Source organism: Corylus avellana, chromosome ca7, assembly GCF_901000735.1.
Source record: "Corylus avellana chromosome ca7, CavTom2PMs-1.0".
Taxonomy (NCBI): Eukaryota; Viridiplantae; Streptophyta; class Magnoliopsida; order Fagales; family Betulaceae; genus Corylus; species Corylus avellana.
Genome location: NC_081547.1, coordinates 19,811,902 through 19,817,901, shown reverse-complemented (window position 1 = coordinate 19,817,901; position 6,000 = coordinate 19,811,902).

Here is a 6,000-nt window from a genome sequence, read left to right as displayed (position 1 = left end):
ACAGCAGAAAGGGCCCCAACATGCAAGTCAACCAGCTCAAGAACCAAAGATGAACCAACTGGAGAATATAATACATAACCTGGTGACTTCACAACAACAATTCATGGCTGATCAAAAACATGTCAATACAAAGACTGAGCAAGCCATACAAAAGCTGGAAGTGCAAATGGGTCAGATGGCAAAGGAGCTGAGTGAGAGGAAGCAAGGGGAATTCCCAGCTCAAACAGTACCTAACCCAAGCAATCACCAGCAGCTGAAGGTAGTCACAGTTCAAAGAGGTCCCACTCCTACAAGAGCACTAGAGCCTAAATCTGAAGAGCTCAAGTGCAGCTCTTCACACTAGGAGTCCTACAGTCACCAGTAGATGCGTTGAGCAGGCAAGACCCTCAAACGCATCTACCCACATTAGTGGTACTGATGCCACTAAAAGGACGGTAACATTTTCTCTCTTGTTTTTTTTTTTCTCTACTTTCTTTCCTTCACATATGTCTCGATTTTCTCTGATGTTTTGACCTTTCACTTTTCTTTTGTTTCTTTTTAACAAAAAAAAAATTGACATTCTGGTACTACGATCGATCGTAGAGTACCTGCGATCGAGCGCAGTAACTGAGAGGGGCTAAATACTTTCTGTTAGTATGATCGAACGCACCTCAAGTGCGATCGAGCGCACTATGCCCAGACATGCGCGCCTTTGGCCGAATGCGATCAATCGCACAAGATGTGCGATCGAGCGCACTTGGATAGTAAGGCCTGCGAACTATTTAGGCCACTTTTTCCCCATGGCTCACAACCTCTCTCCCGGCGTCGTACAGTCCCGTTTCACATCTCTACCTCCGGCACTCATTCTTCTCCCATTCTTTCACCCAACTTTCACCAAAATCACTCCATCACCACCATCTAAGACCTTTTCCGGCTACCATATCACCATCTTTCACCAAAACAACGCTTCACACATCCCATTCTCACTCCAACCCTCAAACTCCGAACACTCATCCAACCCCAATTTCTCTTTAATTTTTCTTGCAATTGTGGGTGGTTCTCCACCCACATTGTTTCTGTGTTGGGATTTTGTGTATTTGCAGGGAGTTTAAGGCATATTTGGCCGGAGTTGTCTTTGAAGTCATCGGAAGTGCACAGCACCTGTTTGACGAAAGTTCCTACCCAACTTCCAAATGCCTAGAACACATGCTTCATCTTCTAGAGGGTTAGGAGCTCATGCTGTTTCTCCCCTACCAGCCTTTGAAGAGCGGGAGTTACTATTTGAAACCACCTTCGCCATCAGAGACGATTTCCAAAACAACGAAGCAACTCAATGGGCGGTTGCCGAGTTTAGGCGAAGGGGTCTTAAGAAGCTGTTCAAACCGGTCACCTCTACCGTCTACCGAAAGCTGGTCGTAGAATTCTACGCCAAGCTCTCTCATGACTGTGACAACTCGGCTGCTATCTCTTCTAAAGTTTGAGGGCAAATAGTTCGTGTGACGAGAGCCGACATAGCTGCCGCCTTGCAATGTAATGATGAGCATCCTCTCGAAACTGCAAATGTTGCCGAGCAACAGGCCCGATATTATGTGACAGAAATCATCGAAGACATGTGTCAAGGGCTCTATGCGGATGCACACCACAATGCTGGCAGCTGGTCCAAGTTGCCGCAAAGGCTATGGCTCGTGCATTCGGTACTTCACCGAAATGCTTTCCCCTTGGGACACAAAACTCAAAGGCGTGATCAATTCCTCCAAACTCTCTACGCCTTCCACAAGGATGCATGGTACTCCATCCCCGACATCATATGGAACCAAATCTACAAATTTTGGAATGGAGTGCATGTTGGGGGAGCAGAGTTCACTCATTCATGGGGGTTGCCCTTCCCTTACTTAATCACACATATCCTTCGAAAAAAGGGTATCAAGGGCACTGAAGCTGACAAGCCAGTCACGACAACTCCAATATTTGGCATTCGCCAATGGAATAAGAGCTGCTCCCATATGCCCCAGGCACTCCCAGAAGCTGGGGAAGAGATGGATGAGGCCGAACCAATGGCTGAAGATGAACTAGCATCTGAGCCGGAAACGGATGATGAGGGCGAAGCTGCAATTCATATTCGAGCCATCCAGTACCGAGCCCTTTGTGAAAAAAATGGAAGGACTTCAAAGAGAGCTCGCCGATCAACGAAGGGAGGCCCGGGAAGATAAGGTCCACATGAATCAACGCTTGACTGCCATGGAAGCAGCCATGCGGTCCATCCTGAGCCGATTACCCCCTCCACCATCTGGAGCATCCACTTCTGGACCACATTGAGAGAGGACCAAAGTCTGGCTGAAGACGTTAAACTTAGCGCTCATAGGAGGCACCCCATAGCATATCCTTTTCTTTTTATTGTTAAATTATATTTTGTTTCATGGTGTTTAGCATTTTTGGCGTTTTTAGTTTTATGTTTTCCATTCTGTTACTGGGATCGATCGCACCACACATGCGATCGAGTGCAGGTCTCCATCTGTGAGGCTACCGCACTCTGTTAGTGCGATTGAACGCACAACACATGCGATCGAGCGAACTTGGCAGCATCTCCTAGTTATTTTTATTATTCTCTTCATGTTCTATTTTTATTTTAGTTTGTTTCATTTTACTTGTTTATGTGTTTTAGTATTTTGCAGGGACAAGTGTGCTTAAATTCAAGTTTGGAGGCGTGCTATGAGCCATGCTTTTCAAGCTACTGTCGACCATCTTCCGGGTACACTCTTTCCTTTACTTACACACATTGGGGACAACGTGTCATTTAAGTTTGGGGGTATGGGAGACACCTTACACACACTTTGTCCCAACTTCATGTTATTTGTTTTGTGTGTTTGTTAAAATATATATATATATATATGCATGTTCATGTTTGTCTTAAAATTTTGGTTAATCTTAAAAATTGTGATTTGATTTTATTAGTGAGCTTAAAATTTTGAACACATGATCTAATAATTGAGTTTCTCAGTTTGGTTACTTGCTTAGGACAGTTGAGAATTCACATGTTTGATCTAATCTTACACAAGCACATTAGCACATAATTTGTGGGGTATGACATGAAAGTTTAATGTGTGTGTTTCTATGTCTTAAGTGAAACTGAATGATTTATTAGATGAATACCTTGGCATATATATATGTGAAAAAAAAGAAAAATATGATCATTGATAAGCTTTTCACTGAGTAACTGGACCTCTTGTCTCAAAGCATTGAGTGTTCACGTCAAAAGGTGAAGAATTTTGATTTGGTTAATGTCATGGTTAGTTTGGTTTCATAGCCTTTTTGACTCGAGTTAGTAAGTCCTAGGGGTGTCTCTACATCTAATGCCCTAAAACCATCTGGTTTGGGAGTCATTGACTTAACACTCGTTACATGGGTTAATTAGAAAGCTTAAGGGAATCAAGCATTGCACAAGCTGACAAAGAAAGAAGAAGAAAAAGAAAAATATGCCATTGTTGTCCATTCTAATAGGGATTTCAGTGAACGTTGAGATATTGAGACATTGCACATTAGAAACAATTGGAAGCTTCATATTTATATGCTAGTTCACTTTACCCTATTTTCAAACTTGTGATGTCTTAGCATGTCTTTTGTGAGTAATTAAATTTTTAAAATTTCAATTCATTGTGAAGATGGAGTTTATCTTTTTAAGCTTGCTAATGAATGAGAATCATGGTTTTGAGTGATTCCTTAAGTTTGGGATGACATGAACTCTTGCATGATGTTTGTGGGTAACATTGCTGGAAAACCCTCACGAGACTTCACTCGTCCACTAGGGAACTCCCAGTGGTTTAAAAGGCTTGTTGCATATGCTAAATGCAATCGTACATCCCATGAAAGATGGATTTATCTTTTGTTTTTTGTTTTCCATTCCTATTTTTAGTTTTGTATTGCTAAGGAACTAGCAATATGTAAGTTTGGGGGTGTGATAAGTGCTAAAATATTAATATTTTCAACCCTTATCTTGCATGTTTTAATCCTTTGGTTTTGGTTAATTAGACTATTTTACTTCCTTTTTGTGTTTTTCATGATTTTACAGGCTTTTGGAAGAAAATGAAGAAAAACTAGGAGATTTGGGTTCGAAAAGGAGAAGATGGAAATTTGAAACTCCCTGGTACTGCAATCAATCGCAGAGTACCTGCGATCGAGCGCACCCGTGCACAGGAGACATCCCAAGTGGCGATTACAAATGTCCCACGAATTCTCAAGCCTTAGTATTTTATCTCTTAGTTTATTTTGATTGAAATATTGAATATGGTCCAGGAATGCCTCTTGTGTGAAATGTTTCAAAATCATGGCAATGTGTGGTCTTGATACTTTATTTCTTGTGAAGTGTTCCATGATTTAGCACTTTGGTTGGGTTGGTTTGCACTGTGTTTATTTGGTTGTTTGTTTGTGTAAAATTTTAAATTTTGTGTTTAGGGTTTTTCTCATTGAATGGCCAAAGGGGGAGATTGTTAGGTTTTAGTTTGGCCTAATTCAATGATATTTCTTATAATTCTTTTGTTGTTTACAACTTAAGGGAATAGCAGTTAGGTTTTAATGGGTTTAGGAAGTTTTCCCTGTTTTCCTGTCAGAAGTCTTGTCAGGAAGGGCTCGTGACGGCACTTAACCAAGTGCTGTCGATTTTCCTGTCACAAACCCCGTTAGGACGGGACATGTAACGAGACTAAACTTAGAACCTACTATTTCCTCGTTAGGAGTTCTGTTAGGACGGGACATGTAATGGGAAGTTACTGTTTCCTCGGCAAGAGTTACTTCAGGATAGGATCGTAATGAGATTGAAGCTAAAGCTATTGTTTCCTCATCAAGAACCTCGTCAAGACTGGACATGTAACGTGACCAATGTTGGACTCCCTGTTTTCTCGTCAGATGGAGCGTTAGGACGGGACATGTGACGTGGATGAGACATTTGTTCTTCTTGTCATGACAACACTCCTTTCCCATTAAGACATGAATTTTCTAGATCTAGAGTTTTGTTCATCCCATCTTAACGAGAAATGAGTCATGTTAGAACGTGAAGAGTAAAATGTCTTTCCTATAAAAGGATTTTACTATGACTGTTCACTGCAAACTTTTTGGGAAGATTTGTCTCTTTGCAGTCTCAATTGTTCTCTTCGAGCACTGCGTCTCGGGAATTTGTTTTGTTCAAGAGAGGACGTGATAAAGCTTCGGGTTGCCTTTGTTCTTCATTGGCCTTTTTGCTTGTTCTTTCAACTACACAAAGATCGTTGGTTTGTTTATTTGAGAAAGAAGTCTACCGAAGGGTCGGTGAGGAAATGCACTCCATGAAGATGGTCAGGATGGAGACAAGCTGGGAAGCATGTTATTCTTACTAAGTCTAAAGGTCCTCCAGGTTGTGAGTATCGTCTACTCTGTAACTCTGAATCTTCATTTAGTGATTTTTAGGGTTTGGCTGCCCTGGAGTGGTTTTTACCTTTGATTGGTTCAAAGGGTTTTCCACTTCGTAAACAAACTTTGTGTTGTTTTTGTGACGTTGTTTAATTCCACTGTGCATGGTTTACTTTATTATGGCTTAGTTCCATGTTTTGATTATTTGGTAATTAGAGGTAGAACACGATCCTATTACATTTTTAGTGTGTATAGCCAGTGCTTCCAAAAACTCACAAATGAGAAATGATAAGTGCCAAAATATTCATATTTTAGCCCTTAACTTATATTTGTTCATCCCTTAGTTTTGTTAGTTTGTGCTATTTTATTTTTCTTTTTGTGTTTTCTATGTTTTGGTAGGTAATGGAAGAAAAGAAAGCAGTTCCGGAAAAGTTCCAAGCTTAAAGGGCAAATTGGGAAGACCTAGAAGATATGGTTAACCTTAACCAATCATAATAGATGAACTATATGATATGGTTAAGTTTAATCAAATAAAGGAAATGATTAAATCGGATTTGATTCAAATTTGGATTCTGCACATGTCTCGGTATTTTGACCATAACTTTCCGTTCAAATATCCGATTAAGGTGATTGAAGCAGTGT